Here is a 20665-nt window from a genome sequence, read left to right on the forward strand (position 1 = left end):
TTTTTATAAATTTAATGAGAAACGCCGACGGTTTTTAACCGTCGGCGAATGGCTTCTTAGCTGACGGTTATGGTTGTCGAAATCGCCGGCTCGGACTAACTATTGAAAACGCTGAAGGTTTTAGCCATCGAAAATACCAACGGTTTAAATCCGTCGGTGAGCAATGCCCACTCCCCCTTTCTCGACGGCCCGTTCGACAGCTAAAAGCTGTCGCGGAAGGTCAATGCCAACAGTTTTTAGCCATCTGCGTTGCCCTATTTTTTGGTAGTGAATATGAATCAGAATGAAACTTATGAAATATCTTCTGTAAAACAAAATATTAAGTAGATATACCTGCAATTGAAGCAGCTAGAATTGAAACTAACACTTCAATAGATTGTACTCTCTCAAGAAGGGATGAAGGGCCAGACATTTTTGGAATCATGTCTACAAAAGGAGCCCTGGTCTCAATACTTGAAGCGATTGTAGTTGGAGTTGTACTATCGATTGGTTCCGTTCGAAAGATTATCTCCCGTGCTACATTACTGGGTCTAACTAAAGGTGTAAGAGATACTCTCGTCATCCTAGTAAAATGCGGATCGGAAAAAGGAGCATCCACCTCATTCTGAACTACGTCTATAATAACAGGAAGCATCTCTAAAGCCATTGAAGTACTAGCTATTGGACCAAAGAATATTCTACGCGGAAGAGGAGAATAGTTATTGCTAAATGACATAATCAAATCAGCTTCCGGTACATCCTCATACTCTCCGTAGTCCAGACGCTCTTCCTCTTTGCTGGCTTATGTAGTTACTATCTGAGGAACTGTTGTCGCGCCCCAAACTCGGGAACCGGACTCATAAAATTTCCTATCACCGAATCTAGTGTCGATAGCCTCCGTATTACCCCATTCTCGGCTCTCATGTGCCAGGTTCCAATCTTGGGATCATACAAGGAGGATTTTTTCGGTAAAATTTATTTTTTTAGTAAGGGAGCATAACCACAAGTGTACCCAAGTCGCAAAACATCATCATCACATGTCCACTAATATAATCTTTGAGTACAATGCTAAAAGGGAAATACATGATATAACAAAATTTCAAAAGATCAGGCACATGCTCCTGCTTCAATGCGGCTATAGTCTAGCATAACCTACACACAACGAACGTGCATAAGCTTACTACAAAGCTTAGAGAGTGGTGTGTGTGCACACAATACATGTGCCAAGCATACAATATATCAGAGTAAGCAAAAATAACGGAGGGCTAAACTGGCAATTCTATAAATGCTATCACTCATACCCAGACTATGCGATGCGAAGGCCTACATGTCCAAATGTCATATACGAAACGTGTAATGCAATATGTCAATTTTTTACTTGTCCACATGTCAGAATAATTCTCAATTGGATCATCACTGGGGTCTAGTACACTTCTGACACTGGTTACCGCCCATCACACGCAAGACCAAGTGAGTGCAGAAGGCCTCACTATCCGCCTTGTGAGTGGTATACTAAAACCACTTAGTCTGTCAATAGCGAACCCATTTCATGAGCTGGTCAAACTTAACCAGCATATAGCCCTCTACACCCGGGTGGGTAAGGTCAAACCCCCTTCCAACTGACCCCGACACAGTGGGAGACACGGCCTACCGGTATCCAGTCATCGTGCGCTCATGAATCCAATCGGTCTAAAAGTTGCAGCATCCTACTGGTACCACAGGGTTTAGGGACTTTCACCCAGGGACGCCTATGACGCCCTATAACCTTAATAATTTTCGGTGTCCATCATTTGCCAGCTACAACAAGGTCACGAGATCACCTCCCTGGTGTCCCTAGGGAGTAGATGTACGTGTCACACATAATGCAGAATGTATGAATCACACTATCCAAGGTATGCATCAAACCTACACGTATCGCATGAATCATGCAAGGTGAACCTGTCTCATATAGAGTCCCCTAAGTGCCTCGAGCTGAATAACATATACTATAAGCAATCGTTATCCACAACAGACATATAAATGATGCGTATGGGCATATAATTGGGCGTGATATCCATTACACTAAACTTGTTATCAGTGTGTCCTACCAAGAAAAATACATGAGTATTTTATCAGACATTCATAAGATAATCAGCCTTAATTGGCACGTCATATGCAAAGAGTTGGAACCGAACGACGGGCCTCACTAGAAATGTAAAGGTCCATGTGGCATGGCCCACTTAAGACTAGAATCAGCTCTCTATGTAGCCTGTTAGACATGGGTGAAATACATACACCATGGCTGGGTCCTCTAGGAGTGACTCGGATGTACATCCACATGTACAATACGTGTGTCACTAGGCTATGAATCCATTTGGGCACATGGCCCACTAATGATGTCCCAGAAATAATCAGATTATCAATGGCATTACTATAATTACTTTAGTAGGATGATCTACACCGTCTGATCATTACTAACATAAATCGACGGTTACATATTACACTAAGATGTGATCATATGCTCATGGCCCATCTGAGTCCTGGGATTTCATCAATCGAGGCAAAGTATATGCTTAAATGAATTTAATATAACCATAGTTTTAACATCTACACACCTACTAACTTAGGGAATGAATCCAATATGCCAAACATAACCAAATACCCAAGGGATCTCGATTCTAGGGATTTCGAAGTCCAAGGGATCCCAAAACTAGGGATTCCTAAGTCAAGGGATCCCAAAAACTAAGAAATCTCAAGTCCAAGAGGTTTCTACCCCCACATTTCCCTATGGTACGGCCCACCTGAGATTTAGATCAGCTTGAGTTTTGGGCTCATGGCCTAACATGATCTGTTCGAACGAATGAACGGAGTGGATAGGTTACATACATCATGTAAGGTCCTACGTGTGGGGGCAGCCCAAGGAGGCATTTACCCAGCTTTTTCTTTGGCTATTTTTCTTTTTATTATACACTATCAGTGCGGAACCCGCATGGATCTTCTGCTCCGTTCACCGTGTAGTCCATCTTAATCGGGTCGAATAGGCTCTAATTTGGGTTGATTTGGACGAACAGGGACTCCACAGTGGGCCTTAGAAGATTTCAAGGGTAATATTTTGTTTCCCTCATGGCGGCCCACTTGAGACTCAAATCTGACTCATCTTTCAACCCAAGGCCTAAAATGATCTTGAGAAGTCGGTGGATGATGCGAATTCAATATAAACATCAAAATGGGGTCCCACTTGTGAGGCCAAAAATTATCCAAGAATGGGTTACCGCCCACATGCATGGCATATATAGATTTTTTTTAAATATTATTACTATACATTTATTGTATGTTTTACATACACTATTAAGGTGGGCCCCAAGTGTATGATCGAATCCATTCACCATCTTGGCCACCTCGAATGAGGTCAAATAGACTCTGACTAAGGCTGGTTTAGATGATCAAGGACTCCAAAGCGGGCCCTAGAAGTTTTCAATAGATGCACATTGTTTTCCTTAGTACGGCCCACTCGAGACTCAGATCTGCCTCAAAATTTGGCCTAAGGCTTGAAATTATCTAAAGTAGATGCTGGACGTTGTGGATTAAATAAATTCATCATGGTGAGGTCCACGTGTGGGTGCAGCCCAAATAGACTTCCGCCCTCATGTCACTGGGCAATAACGTCCAGTGACATTTTTTTATTCTTCCTTTTCTCTTTTGTTTTTACTTTCTACTATGTGGGGTCCACTTAGTGAGTAATCCATTCCATCCATCATATCGTCTAGCTCTTTATGGACCAACGGAATCCAATATTGAGTAGGTCCATCACCTACACACACAACAGTCTGCCTTAGAAAGTTCCAATAGTGGGACTTTGTTTACCTTATTTTGGTCCACTTAAGGCTCGGATCTGCCCCATTTTTCGGCCCATAACCTAAAATAATATGGAGAAACTGGTGGAAGGCATGGATTTAACATATACATCAAAGTGATTCTCACGAGTGAGAACCCACTCTCCAGCTACCTATGCAAGCACAGTCATTAATGCTTGGGCTCACCAGCCCCATGCCCCTTAGATTATTATGGTGTGGTCCACCAGAGACTCAACTTGGCTTCACATTTGGGCGTGACGCCTAAAATAAGTTGGAAACATGGATGGATGGTATGGATTAAATATATAAGTCATGGTGGGACCCACGAGTGGAGGTCCCACTCTCCCTCCACTATTGGGGCGTCTGGACGCTGGACGTCTTTGACGGTGAGGACATGTCACGCCCCAAACTCGGAAACCAGGCTCACAAAATTCTCAATCTCCAAATCCTGTGCCGACAGTCTCCATAGTACCCCATTCTCGACTCCCGACACCCATCTGTCAGATTCTGAGATCCTACAAGGAGGATTTTTAGTTTTCTTTTTTTTAAGCATAACCACAAGTATAACCAAGTCACAAAAACATCATCACCACATATCCACTAATAAAATCATTTGATTACAAGCTGAAAGGGGAATACATATATGAAATAAAAACTCCAAAGCTCTAGCACATGCTCCTGTCTCAATGTTATTGCGACCTAACGTCACCTACACACAACGGTCAAGCATAAGCTTATAAGAAGCTTAGAGGATGGTGTATGTGTGTGCAATGCATGTGCCAAGTATATGAATATCAGAGTAAGTGAAAATACTGGCAAGTCCATAAATACCATCAGCCTTATCCAGGCTGTGCGATCCAAAGACATAATAAGTCAATATCATATACTGAGGAAGCAATGTAGATTGGCTATGCAATGCGGAGATATAGTAAGCCAAATGTCATATACTAAGGATGTAATGTAATATGCAAATCCTGACAAGTCCACGAATATGTGGAACAAGTTCTGCCTTCACTGTGTGTACAGTAACCTGCCAGCATAGTATCCTGCCAACCACTGGTAGCTCGCCCAGGCTTGCTAGGCCCCGCCCACATGTGCCTGCCCACATGTGACCACATTGACAGGACATCACAATATGTCATATGCAGAGGACGCAATGCAGTATGCAATGTAAAAGAAATGACAAAGCTGGAGTGCGTAGTCGAGATTATAGTACATGGTATCGCAAGATGTGGGGTTCATCACAAGGGACTTAAAACCAAACTAGTCTCATACCTAAATATGGATAGCTAGACTCAATGTGGTAAATTCCTGATCTCAGGTTGGTCACGCGCCCAACTGAAATCCTGGCCATTGTGAAGGAATGCATAATAATTTGGTTACGCACAATCAGCCCGAGTGAATAGTGAATGAATGAGTCAACTGTTGACTTCAAAACTCCTGCTCAGTAAGTCCATATATCAGTTTTGTACGTCTTTAGGATCATCACCAGGGTCTAGTGCACTGCACACTGGATTGCCGCCCCATCGCGCATAACCAGGTGAGTAGAAGACACCCCCTTTCAACCGACCATGATCAGTGGGAGATGCTCCCTACTAGTATTTGGCACTCAGGTGCTCATATTATCCACCCAGTCTCGATGTTAGAGCATCCCCTGGTCACGGGAGTTTATGAACTTTCACCTATGTACATCCAAAGCGCCCATATGTTAAATCCCAAACATTTTCGGTGTCCCATCTGACCATCCACGATAAGCCTGTAGATGCCACAGCCCTGATGTCGTTAGGACGTCAAATGATCATATCACAAAATGCGAGATGCATGAGTCACACCATCCAATCATGCATTAAACCTGCGCGTAACGTGCGATCATGTGGGGCAACTCCGTCTCACAAGGAGTCCCATAAACATATTAACCCAATGGCATATGTTATAATCAATCATCCCTCATAACAGGCATACCAATGATGCGTATGAGCATGTATCATGATGTTATACTAAGCATGTTCTCAGTGTGCTGATCATGTCACATAAAATGCGAGATGCATGAGTCATACCATCCAGTCATGCATGAAACATGCGCGTATCGCGCGATCATGTAGGGGTAACTCCATCTCTCAAGGAGTCCCATAAACATCTCAGCCCAATGGCATATGCTATGATCAATCATCCCTCATAACAGGCATACCAATGATGCGTACGCGTATGTATCATAATGTTATACTAAGCATGTTTTGTCATCATGCATATAAATATAAAATATCATCATCATTACAATGAGGATCATTTTCACTTCATGATTAACATAAACAATGTCATAAGTACTATAAATAATTAGTCATCCATCACCAATGCATATGCTATAATTCACCATCCATTAAATCATATCTATCATTTCAAACAACAACTCACAATCATCATTATCATGTTACCATACATGTATTATCATCTCACCCATCACTAGGTGCATCCTACCTAGTGTGTCTTCCACACTGGACTTGAACTACATGCAAAGCATGGGGTCGTACAGGTCAAGTGTGAGTCCCGTTTGGTGAACCAATAGGCCAACCTAAGGGCATAAATGTCCAACCACAATGCTTTTAATGGTGTGGATCTGATTCTACAACTAAGTGGGCCCCATGAATTCCACCAACTAGAAACAATGCACAATGTCAAACATAAAGGATAACATGTTAACATCTTTCATGTCATATATCATATTGGGCCCACTAGCCACATACACAACAAACCAAGAAGCCAATTATCCAGTTATGCATTGTAAAATAGGTCTTTCTAAGCGTGGTCCACTTGACTAGAGGCAGTATGAACGGCACGCTGCCCAGTAGGCAATGGGCCTGCCCCAACAGGCTTAAGGAAGGTTATCATCGTGGGTTTCTCATTCCCCAATGATTTCTCTTAGTGTTTGGCCCTCTTGGGCCTTAGGTTTGCATCATTTAGATGGGCCCAAGGCCACCTATATCTTAAGAGCACATTTGGACAACAAAGTCTTTCCACTAACTATTTTACAAGTTATACAACACCCATTTACAAAACATGTCAGGTGGACCTCATTACATGAAAGGTAAGGACCGCACAAGATAGCCCATACAAGATGGCCCTCTTAAGATTTTTAAGCCCAACAATATCTGAGAGTTATTTTTCAGAGTTCAGATGTTGCATTAAATGCTTTGGGAAGGTGGTGGACCCCACTGACGTGGCCCCACATAAATTTTTACATCAAATAAATTTTTATGCATTGTTGGTTTCTGGCCATCTTCAATTCATATTTATGATCATGTGGGACCCACATCTGGTGAAAAGAAAGATCCATCTGGTAGCTCTATGTATGGGCTTTAAAAGGTATAAGGCGATCCTCATTGGTTTGGTGTATACAATTTACGGTGATGTTCCAAATATGGGTACTTGGAGGAAATGTGCAGGAAACACAGTGCAGAATTAGTTTTGGCGTGATCTTGAGTACGTCCCATGATCACAAGGGACCACCTTGCAGTGCCCCATCAGGTGCCCCTAGTTGTATTATATATGTACTTCAAAAACTATAAGCTGGGACCAACTGATTGTGCACACGTAATATTTGGTATAGGGCCAAACATAGGTACTTTGATTTTCAGCACAACCATGCCAAACCATATTTTGGGATCCACTCCCTGATCATGTGGGGTCTGATTTAGCCTTAAAAAAATATTATTTATTTATTCATTGGTATGGGTTAAAGGTTCCAAGTGGTGGCCTATTCATATCTCCAGCGTGTGGTCCACTACGTACGCCCAAAGTTGGTACAAAACATAAATAATCAGACAATTTTCAGCAATGGGGTCTGTCACAACTTAGCGCCCAATTCCAAACACTCAGGGATCATTCCTGACAAAAAGTTGGGACATCCCAACTCACTTATATAAGGATTAAGCATCTCCCAAAGTGAAACCCTTAACTACAGAGTGTGGGGCCCACACAAGGTGTCAAAGAGGCCTACATGCAATATAGTCACGTACTTCAAAAAATTTCAGCAAATAGAAAGTGCAAGAAGATGAAATAGATCCAATGAAAAGTGGGGCCCATATGCTAGCAAACCATAGATAAGAGGCACACAAAATATACATAGGTTTTCAGATTGGATGAACTAATAAAATGCATAAATCACAAGTGATCCAACACCCAAGTCGGTCAGTAAAAGGATGAATGTTATGTACAACATATATCTAACATACGCATCTGGTAGCACATGAAATATATTAATCAAATTTTTATAATTAGATTCTCTGTTGGAAAATCCGATCCAATGGATGTTTTAGTAATACATCGTTTAGGCTGTAAGTAGATTTTCAACCATACAGAGCCTTAGATCCATCTGGACCATACAAAGCAATTTAAGGTTTATCCTTCCAGAAGTATCTGTTGGTTCAGAACTTTATAAATTTTATCCTGAAAGAATTTGATCATAGGGACCATACATATGATTATTTACTATCTCAAGTTAAGAACAAATATCAAATGCATCTGACCGTTGGAATCACAGATATCGACCACACAAGAATGGTCATAATAAGCCCCCAAATACATCTTTCATATCCGAACTCCAATTGAGGCCTATTATATACCGTTGGAAAGCTGGTTCAATTTTCTACGAATCCAACAGAACGTATATTTTTAATACATTCACTAAAGGAGTTAAAAATGGGTCCATTTTAGGCAAATCGGAATCCTACATGTGCTGCTGGACAGCAGCCAAGTAAACTTGATGTTACGGATGATTGAACCATTTGATGGCTACGAAATTTGGTCAAGAGTTAGTTAATATTGTGGTTCATATTATTCCCAAGTTTCAACTCTGATATTAGCATTGTCGATTTTATATGATTTTTAGAACTTGTTGTCCAGATACAAAAAAATAGGATTACATGTGAAGGGTGTGAATATGATGTTCATCATGGTGGACCATGCATCAGGAAATCAGGTGGGAAATCATATTCCCACCCCAAAACCATAGCCTAGATGGCCTTAAACAAATAGCACATTAGTAAACATCATGATGGGGTCCATAGAGGATAGCCCCATCATGGATACATGCATGCAAGTCATGGTGGGCCATTGGACACACCTAGGATCCAAGATGAGATCCCGACAATTAATTGTTAGGTCCAACTTGTCCCATGCATAAAAATGAAGAAATCTACCCTAAAGAGCACCCACCTTTATCTTCTTCTTGCTCCCTAGTATTTCAAAGCTCCTAAGGTGCTTCTTTAATGGTGGAGATGGTGCTTCAATGGTTGGATTCGGTGGGATTTGCTAAGAAGAGGGCTGGTGTGATGGGTTCTTTCTCTCCTTGCTTAGACGTCCAAGGTTTCCTCAGGTTGCAAATGAGGAAGATGAGAGAGAATGGGAGGGAGAGAGAGAGGTGTAGGGAAGTTATCATGGGCTATAAGAGGTAATCATAGCATTGTAAGAAGGCATGGGCCAGCTAGTCATCATTGCTTGTAAGGCATGAGGGATAGGGTGATGTCATCCTAGGGTAGGTAGGCTAAGATGATGTCGTAGTCATGATGGCTAGTAGAGATTCTTCTCTACCTGGAATCTACGGCCCCACAACACGCAGTCTATGGCTGGGATTATGCGCAAGTCATAACTCCTAGTCTAGATATCGTATTGGCACGTGAGACGCGGCGTTGGAACTGCGGCCATGGCGCGGTCGTAATGGTACAATTTCAGGTCGAGTCGACTCAGGTGTACACGATGCGACTTAAGGTCGCTCGTAAACACTGTCTACAGGTCGCAAGTTGCCGAAATTCGACGACGTGGATCACATGAGTCTAAGGAATGATATGGTACTAGGGTAAGGGCCTTATAGTTCTCCCCTCCTAATAAAAATTTTATCCTCAAAATTTGCATTGTCACACAACTAGACATAACTCATAAGAGAAGAGGAAACATAGTACTATATATATCAGAACACAATATAACGTACAATCAAACATCGAAGAGATGGGGATAACGCTTGCGAATCTCAGCCTTTCACTCCCAAGATGCCTCATCTACACTATGATGACCCCTACTGATCCTCGGATCCCAGTCAAAAATGATAGAAACTAGGATACTATGCAACCTCACAATCTCATCAATGAATAATCTACTAAGGCATGGTCACACAAATCATCGACGACTCCTCCTGACGACTGAGGGTCCTACTAAGCTGCATAAAATGTGCCCTAGGCCTGATGGGGAGGTGTATGTCTCCTCTGTGTTCACAGACCAACTGGGAATTGGCCCATTCCACCTCATATATCAGGGCCCGCTGTACGACCTACTCAAATGTCGGGAGCAGGTGTCCAATGACACGACTTCGAAGGCCACGGTGCAAGCCGTACTAGAAACGATGGGCCTTCTGCTCCTCATCAACTACCAGGTACGGTATGAATCTCGATAAAGCGACAAATCGGGCTTCATACTGGGACACCAACATGTCCCCCTCCACAAGAGTCTTCAACTCAAGTGCGTGCTGCTGAGGATGTGTTCCGAGAAGAACTTCCGGTTGAACCGGTCCATAAAGTCCTCCCATGTCCACTCAAATTTGGCTCTTACCACTCAAGCAACCGATGTCCACCGGTGCTCGGCCTCACCCTGAAGAAGAAATATTGCTAATGGGACCCGCTGTTGGGTCGTGCACCTCAAGGTATCAAAGACTTCTCCACCTCAGATCTCCATCTCTCTATTGCTAACAGGTCAAGCTCTCCCTGAAAACGTGGGGGATCGAGCCGCCTGAAGTCGCGTAGAAGGGAGCTCAAGCGCTCTTTCTCAGCCTGTGCGAGCATCTCGATAGGTCGCCTACTCTGAGCTTGAAGGACTGCGGTTATGGCCTGCAGCATCTGCTGAAGCTGATCCATGCTCACTGATACGGTCGGGGCCGCACTGGTCTCGGACGCGGGAGCCGCTCGGCTCACTTTCTCAAGCGCCATGTCCTATAGAAAGGAACAAGGGTCTATTAGCCTTGAGCAGTCTCGAATGCACACACAATAGGGAGCTATATTAGAAAATTTTTAAGTTATTCGAACTCAGGGATCTAATCATTCTAAGTTCTCAACCATCATATAGTGAAGGGTACTTATAAGCAGATATGTGATGTTATTCTCAAGTATTTCCAAGTCTGATACCAACTTTTGTCATGCCCCAAACTCAAAAATCGTGCTCATAAAATTCTCGATCACCGAATCTGATGCCGACGACCTCAGTAATACCCCATTCTCGACTCCCAGCACCCATTTGCTAGATTCTGATCCTTGGATCCTAAAAGGAGAATTCTTAGTATAATTTTTTTTGGAAGCATAACCAAGTTACAAAAACATCATCACCACATATCCACTAATAAAATCATTCGAGTGCAATGTTAAAAGGGGAATACACATATGAAACAAAACCTCAAAGCTCTAGCACACTCTCCTGTCTAATGCTGCTGCGACCTAACGTCACCTATACACAACAGTCGTGCATAAGCTTACAAGAAGCTTAGAGGGTGGTGTATGTGTGTACAATGCATGTGACAAGCATATGAATATCAGAGTAAGCGGAAATACTAGCAAGTCCATAAATACCATTAGCCTTATCCAAGCTATGTGATGCAAAGACATAATAAGCTAATGTCATATACTGAGGAAGCAATGTAGATCGGCTATGCAATGCGGAGACATAGTAAGCCAAATGTCATATACTAAGGATGCAATGCAATATGCAAATCCTGATGAGTCCACTAATATGTGGGACAAGCTCTACCTTCACTGTGTGCATAGTAGCCTGTCAACCATTGGTAGCTCGCCTAGGCCCGCTAAGCCTCGCCCACATGTGACCACAATGACAGGATGTCATAATATGTCATATGAAGAGGATGCAGTGCAGTATGTAATGCAAAAGAAATGATAAAGCTGGAGTGTGTAGTCGGGATGATAGTACGTGGTATTGCAAGATGTGGAGTTCATCACAAGGGACTTACATCCAAACAAGTCTCATACCTAAATTTGGATAGCTAGACTCAATGTGGTAAGCTGCTGATCTCAGGTTGGTCACGTGCCCAACTAAAATCCTAGCCATTACGAAGGTACACATAATGTTTTGGTTGCGCACCACCAGCTCGAGTGGATAGTGAATGAATGAGTCATTTGCTAAGTACGCAACTCCTTCTCAGTAAGTCCACATAACAATACCGTACATCTCTGGGATCATCACCAAGGTCTAGTACACTCCACACTAGATTGTCGCCCCATCACGCACAACTAGGTGAGTGAAAGAGACCTCACTACCCGCCTAGCCAGTAGTCTACCAATATCTAATGGCACGTCGATAGCGGGCCCATTTTTTGAGATGGTCAAACTTAACCTAGCTATACCCCCTTCATACAGCCAAGTAAGGTCACACCCCCTTCCAACTAACCACGATAAGTGGGAGATGCCGCCTACTAGTATTCGGCACTCAGGCACTCATATTATCCATCCGATCTCGATGTTAGAGCATCCCATGGGGGTTTATGGACTTTCACCCACGGACATCTACAGAGCCCATATGCTGAATTCCAAACATTTTCGGTGTCTCATCTAACCATCCACGATAAGCCTGTGGATGTCATAGCCCTGATGTCGCTAGGGCGCCAAATGATCATGTCACAAAATGTGAGATGCAAGAGTCATACCATCCAGTCATGTATCAAACCTACACGTACCCCGCCATCATATGAGGCAACTCCATCTCACAAGGAGTCCCATAAACATCTATGCCCGATGCTATATGCTATAATTAATCATCCCTCATAACAGGCATACCAATGATGCGTATGAGCATGTATCATGATGTTATACTAAGCATGTTCTCAGTGTGTCGATCATGTCACACAAAATGGGAGATGCATGAGTCATACCATCCAGTCATGCATGAAACATGCACATATCACGCGATCATGTGGGGGCAACTCCATCTCTCAAGGAGTCCCATAAACATCTCAGGCCAATGGCATATGCTATGATCAATCATCCCTCATAACAGGCATACCAATGATGCGTATGCGCATGTATCATGATGTTATACTAAGCATGTTTTGTCATCATGCATATATATATAAAAATAACATCATCATTACAATAAGGATCATTTTCACTTCATGATTAACATAAACAATGTCATAAGTACTATAGATAATTAGTCATCCATCACCAATGCATATGCTATAATTCACCATCCATTAAATTATATTTATCATTTCAACCAACAACTCACAATCATCATTATCATGTTACCATACATGTATTATCATCTCAAACATCACTAGGTGTATCCTACCTAGTGTGTCTTCTACACTGGACTTGAACTTCATGCAAGGCATGGGGTCGTATAGGTCAAGTGTGAGTCCCGTTTGGTGAACCAATAGGCCAACCTAAGGGCATGTATGTCCAACCACAATACTTTTAATGGTGTGGATCTAATTCCACAACTAAGTGGGCCCCAGAAACAATGTACAATGTCAAACATAAAGGATAACATGCTAACATCTTTCATGTCATATATCATATTGGGCCCACTACCCACATACACAACAAACCAAGAAAAAGCCAATTATCCAGTTATGCATTGTAAAATAGGTCTCTCTAAGCGTAGTCAACTTGACTAGAGGCAGTATGAACGGCATGCTGCCCAGTAGGCAATGGGCCTGCCCCAACAGACTCAAGGAAGGTTATCATCGTGGGTTTCTCATTCCCCAATGATTTCTCTTAGTGTTGGGCCTGCTTGGGCCTTAGGTTTGCATCATTTAGATGGGCCCAAGGCCACTTATATCTTAAGAGCACATTTGGACAACAAGGTCTTTTCACTAAATATTTTACAAGTTATACAACACCCATTTACAAAACATGACAGGTGGACCTCATTACATGAAAGGTAAGGCCCATACAAGATATCCCATGCTAGATGGCCCTCTTAAGGTCTTTAAGCCCAACAATATCTGAGAGTTATTTTTCAGAGTTTAGATGTTGCATTAAATGCTTTGGGAAGGTGGTGGACCCTACTGACATGGCCCCACATAAATATTTACATCAAATAGTTTTTTGTGTAATGTTGGTTTCTTGTCATCTTCAATTTAGATTTATGATCATGTGTGACCCACATCTGGTGAAAGGAAAGATCCATCTGGTAGCTCTATGTATGGGCTTTAAAAGTTATAAGGCGATCCTCATTTGTTTGGTGTATACAATTTACGGTGATGTTCTAAATATGGGAACTTGGAGCAAATGTGCAAGAAACACAATGCAAAATTAGTTTTGGCCCGATCTTTAGTACGTCCCATGATCACAGGGGTCAACCTTTTAGTGCCCCATCAGGTGCCCTTAGTTGTACTATATATGTACTTCAAAAACTATAAGCTGGGACCAACTGATTATGCACACATAATATTTGGTCTAGGGCCAAACATAGGTACTTTGATTTTCTGCACATAATTTTCATGCACAACCATGCCTGACCACATTTTTGGATCCACTCCCTGATCATGTGGGGTCTGATTTAACCTAAGAAAAATATTACTTATCTATACATTGGTATGGGTTAAAGGTTCCAAGCGGTGGCCTACTCATATCTCCAGCGTGTGGTCCACTACAGAGGCCCAAAGTTGGTACAAAAGACAAATAATCAGACAATTTTCAGCAATGGGGTCTGCCACAAGTTAGGGCCCAATTTCCAAACACTTAGGGATCATTCCTGACAAAAAGGTAGGACATCCCAGCTCACTTATATATGGATTAAACACTTAGGGATCATCTAGTAGCACATGAAATATATTTATCAATTTTTTATAATTAGATTCTCTGTTGGAAAATCCGATCCAATGGATGGTTTAGTAATACATCATTTAAGCTGTATGCATATTTCCAACCATACAGAGCCTTGGATCCATCTAGACCATACAAAGTAATTTAAGGTTTATCCTTACAGAAGTATCTGTTGGCTCAGAATTTTCTAAATCTTATCCTGAAAGAATCTGATCATAGGGACCATACATATGATTATTTACATCTCAAGTAAGTTAAGAAAAAAATATGAAATGCATCTGACTGTTGGAATCATGGATATCGACCACACAAGAATGGTCATAACAAGCCCCCAAATACATCTTTCATATAAGGCCAAGATCTCAATTGTCCGAACTCCGATTGAGGCTTATCATATACCGTTGGAAAGCTGGTTCGATTTTCTATGAATCTAACAGAATATATATTTTTAATACATTCACTAAAGGAGTTAAAAATGGGTCCATTTTAGGTAAATTGGAATCCTGCATGTGCTGCTGGATAATAGCCAAGTAAACTTGATGTTACGGATGATTGAACCGTTGGATGGCTACGAAATTTGGTCTGTTAATATTGTGATTCATATTATTCCCAAGTTTCAACTCTGATCTTAGCATTGTCAATTTTATATGATTTTTAGAACTTGCTGTCTAGATACAAAAAAACAAGATTACATGTGAAGGGTGTGAATATGATGTTCATCATGGTGGACCATACATCTGGAAATCAGGTGGGAAATCATATTCCCACCCCAAAACCAAGGCCTAGATGGCCTTAAACAAATAGCACATTAGTAAACATCATGATGGGGTCCATGGAGGATGGCCCCATCATGGATACATGCATGCAAGTCATGGTGGGCCATTGGATACACCTACGATCCAAGATGGGATCCCTACCATTAATTGGTAGGTCCCACTTGTCCCATAAATGAAAATGAAGAAATCTACCTTAAAGAGCACCCACCTCTATCTTCTTCTTATTCCCTAGTATTCCAAAGCTCCTAAGGTGCTTCTTTAATGGTGGAGATGGTGCTTCAATGGTTGGATTGGGTGGGATTTGCTAAGAAGAGGGCTGGTGTGATGGGTCCTTTCTCTCCTTGCTTGGACGTCCAAGGTTTCTTTGGTTTGCAAATGAGGAAGATGGGAGGGAATGGGAGGGAGAGAGAGGTGTTGGGAAGTCAACATGGGGTGTAAGAGGTAATCATAGCACTATAAGAAGGCATGAGCAAGCTAGTCATCATTGCTTGTAAGGCATGGGGGCTAGGGTAATGTCATCCTAGGTTAGGTAGGCTAAGATGATGTCATAGTCATGTGGCTAGTAGAGATTCTTCTCTACCTAGAATCTATGGTCCGCAACATGCATTCTATGGCCGGGATTATGCACGGGTCATAACTCCTAGTATAGGTATCGCATCGGTGCACAAGACATGGCGTTGGAACCGCGGCGATGTCGTGGTCGCAATGGTATAGGTTTCGGGTCGAGTCGACGCGGGTCTACAGGATGCAACTTAAGGTCACTCATAAACGTTGTCTACAAGTCACGAGTTGACGAAATTTGATGGGGAGGATCGCGGTAGTCTAAGGAACGATATGGTTCTAGGATATGGGCCTTACAGGACGTCCAGTGTCTGGATAGTCCTCTCCCCATTATTATTATTATTATTTGTATATACAGGGTCCGCGTAGGAGATCCAAATCATCTATCAGGTGGCTCAGCTCGAGGTGGGCCTAAGGAACTTTGGATCAACCTAATCTTAGTGTTTTTCCACCATCCAAATATGGGTGATCTAAATAGGTTACATGGAAAGTAAACATCACAGTGAGACACATAAGGTCATCCATGCTGTGATAGCATGCGGGGCACGCCCTTTAACAACGTTGCCCGCTTGTGGGCCCCACAATAATATCAATGTAAGGAAGGAGAGGGAAGGAAAATGGAAAGGAAAGGCAAAGGAAGGATATCCGGCCATCGGTGTGGCCCCCCGCCACTATGGGGTCCACCATACACATCATACATGATCAAGGTGGGTCCCACCCTTGTGGGTCCACCAAAATAGAAATAAAACACATAAAAAGGGAGGGTTTTGACCCTCTCATGCACTCACTTGGATGGATGGATAGTTGGATCAAGCCAGACCATCGATAAGATGGCTTAGATGGTCCACCAAGCTCCTCTTCACCCCTAATCTTCTTTAATCTCACTTTTCTCTTAATCTCTCTCTCTACTCTCTCTCTCTCTCTTAATCTCTCCCCAATCTATCTTTCTTTTCTCTCTCTCTCTTAATCTCTCCCTAATCTTTCTAATATTTTTTTATCTCTTAATCTCTCTCTACTCTTGTTAGAAAAAATGGTAGAAATGAGAGGGAGTGTAACACCCCGTACTTTCAAGCACTCGGGTGTTATCAAAAGTACTTAGCCTTTTGAGTCGTTCACTTGCATTCTATACAGAGTAATATTCATCTTCAGATCGAACTATCCGACCAATGATTTTCAAGATCGACCATCACCTCATCACAAAACCTACATCTCTAGGGTCACGAGCCAAGGCCCTCAAACTACTAATTCAACCTTTAAATCCCATCTATATGGACCTAGGACGCTTACAACCATAGATGAATAGAATGAAGCAATCCAACCATAGGATCAATGAAAATATACAAATACAGTTCCAAAAGCTAAAGTTATGACTCATCCAACTGCTCAATCGGTTGAGAAATTGGTATGATGACCTATCAATAGTAGTAGAAACAGATTAACGATGTAGATCACACTGAGTAACACGTGGCCCCCACTATTAAATTTGTACATGTGCACAGATCGTGCACACCCGCTATGCACGGGACCAGAAACCCAGTCAATTCGAGTTTGACTTGAGCCCGAAGGAGAAAACCTCCTTCTCTCTTTCTTATTTTTCTGCGAGCAAACCCATGGTGTCCGTCTTTTGAGATATGGCCCACCATCCATGACCCACTTCCATGATCCAAACCATCCATCGTGTGCGTCCTTCAGTTTTGACCAAAACCTGGGTGTTTTCACTCATTGCTTCACACATGTGTGCGCACTAACACGGGCACAAACAAAGGCCTGGGTATAGCATTTTCTACAAATAAAAGTTCTGCATTCTCCCTTAGTTAGCGATCTGTGTGCTAGCATCCTCAAATCCTAACCGTACAACTGGGAGCGATCTTAGCCCTTCAAAGTAGGGCTTCTCCAATAAGGAGAAACGTGTGTGGAGGGAATCTTTTTGTTTTGACGTTGGCACCATCTCGACTGTCCGTCTGCTTTTAAAAACTCTCCTGGATTCATCAGAGGCGTTGGTTTTAGGGCAACCAACAAAGTCATCTCCCGCCGATTGGAAATCTTGCGAAAATCTCGCAAATGCACTAGTTATTAAGCCACAGCTAGAAATCTTAGAACCCGCCGAGTTTTTGTTTAAGCCACTCTAAATGGTGGGTCCCACGATGATCATCGATCATATCCAAACCATCCATATGCCTTAGATCAAGAGATCAGCCCTCCGAAGAGATTTTTCCATGATCATCCACACCTTCTTCTCCAACTGGCTGGTGAAACCCATCACCTAGTGATGGGGCCCATTTTCTGATCAGGATCATCCATCCGATGGGCCATGTTGCTAGGTGTGCATCCATAACCTCAAATCATGACCATGTGAGAGTTTAGTGGGGTTAGCGTCTAATGACAATGGAGGCATCGAGCTCACGTGCGGATTAGAGTCTAGGCTGTAACTAATCCGAAGATTAGTTACAAATTGTTCTGGAAATGAGGATTAAAGAAGCTATATAAGCTCTCTTTCATTAGGTCATTCGGGAGCTTTTAAAAAAATCGTAGAGAATGGGAGAGCAAGCGTTGTTGCCTCCCTACCGCACCACAGCGAGTTAGGTTGGGTCCCGAATCGGCCCTTATCCTTCAAAAGAGAAGTAGAATGAAGAGGAAAGAAGAAGAAGGAGAAACGAAGAAGGAGACATGAGAGAGCGAGAGAGAGAGCCTGAGTCTATCTGCACTAGCCCGAGGAAAGAAGAAGAAAGAGCAACGAAGAAGGAGCAACGAAGAAGAAGCAGCAGTAACGAAGAAGGAGACGTGTTGGTGAAATTATGACCGAGTCTCATGGCGTGTCAAGGTGAGTCCCGACCCATTGATGATTTCTAGTAGGGAGAAAAGAAAGGGAGAAAGGGAAGGAGAGAAGAAAGGAAGGAAGAAGAAGAGAGGAAGAAAGAAGAGAAGGCAACTGAGTTGTCGTCCTTTAACCTAACCACTGAGTCAACTTAGTGAAGTTCAGGGCCTAGCCTAAACTGGTTTGTGGTCTGACTCAGTCCAGCTAATGTCACATTAGAAGAAGGAGATAGAGCAAGAAGAAAGAGCATGAGAGAGAGGAAGAATATCTTTGGAGAGAACTTCTCCATGCTAGCCGAGTTAACTCTACTGACTACCGAGTTTTATAGATCGACTCACTGAGTCGGACGGTCTTGCAGACTGGTTCATGACCAGCAGCTGTTAAACATTAAAAAAATGGAAGAAAGAAAGAAGGAAATTAGTGAGTGAGAGAGAGGAGTAAAGAAGGAAGAGAGTGGAGAAATAGGAAGAGAAAGGAGAGAGAAAAGCAAGAGAAGTAGCGGGAGAGCTGAGTCACTCCGAGTCAACTCAGCTGGCCCCCGAATCCAGCCAAATTTGGCCAATGGTGGGGTCGTTTCCGTCCTACTAGCTAGGATTTGATCCTAAAGTATACACGCATGTTCCATCAAACGTTGAAATGCAAACTCGACTAGAGAGGTGAGGAATTACCCTCATTGCTTCTTACATTCATTAATTTTCATCTTAGTTTGAAATTAAAGTATAGAGAATTCTATAATTTTGTGATCCCAATGCCGATTACTCAAAATTATATTAATTAACCATGTACATAGAATTTAGACTTGCATTTTTATATTACATTAGTGATTGCCTGATTTGAGTTTACTTCTAATAATCATGTCATGAGCCTTGAGATTTCATTTCATCTTATAGTATAAATTGTATGGTGAAAAATATATGTGAAAGTCTTTGTTTGTAAGTAAGGTAGAATGAACGTTTAATTGTTTCTATTGGGTTAATCACACTTGATCTTAATATGCCACATTTGTGGGGCCTTATTTGAGCTTATAGAAATTATAAAGACCCATGTTAAACTCATGGTTAGATGTTTAATCTTTTGTTAAGAATCTGAAGTTTTGATTATGTTTACAATTTAAGGAGCAATCTTGTCAAATCTGAGTTTACATGGATACCATGGTGCATAACATCCACACATGACATGTGAGCTTTACCGGGTGCTCGATATAAGCCACGTTTTGTTAAGTTTACTAAGAGTTCTATTATTTTAGTTAAACCCTCAGATTATGTGCATTCGTACCACTATGGGCTGCTCTCTCTTTACAAGAGGCTTTTCCACAATTTTAGGACCTCCTCGGGCGTATCCTGAATACTTTTTCAGGAGGTTAGACATCCTTGGGCGTACTCACCTACATGGCCTTTTCCAGGTAGTTAATCTACCGTGGGCGGTCTTTTCTTTTGATAGTTGGATGTGCATCCTCAAATTTGTGACTTGCTCATACATTCATACATACATACATTTATACACAATTTTATATTATCCTTGTTATGAATTGATATGTTGGTTTAAACTATGTTGGAACTATTTGATATGCATGAGTCTTTGAGGTAAATTCCAACTGAGTTTTCACTCATCCAATCGTGCGGTTGCACCAAATAGACGCAGGTTTGATGACAAGTGGAGACCCCTATGACGAGATTCTAGGGATGGCTGAGGAGGAGTTCGGTGAGGAGGACCTTTATGCCGATGTAGTTAAGCCGTTGGAGCTCAACTGATATTTAGGATTTACTTGCTTTCATATTTTAGAGTTTATGTTTTGCTTATATTTGAGGACTATAATCAGAATCCCCTGCTGAGGGATTTAATTTTGTTGATACATATGCAGTTATAATTTTCCATATTAGTGCT

The sequence above is a fragment of the Magnolia sinica genome, chromosome 6, assembly GCF_029962835.1.
Source record: "Magnolia sinica isolate HGM2019 chromosome 6, MsV1, whole genome shotgun sequence".
In the NCBI taxonomy this organism is placed as follows: Eukaryota; Viridiplantae; Streptophyta; class Magnoliopsida; order Magnoliales; family Magnoliaceae; genus Magnolia; species Magnolia sinica.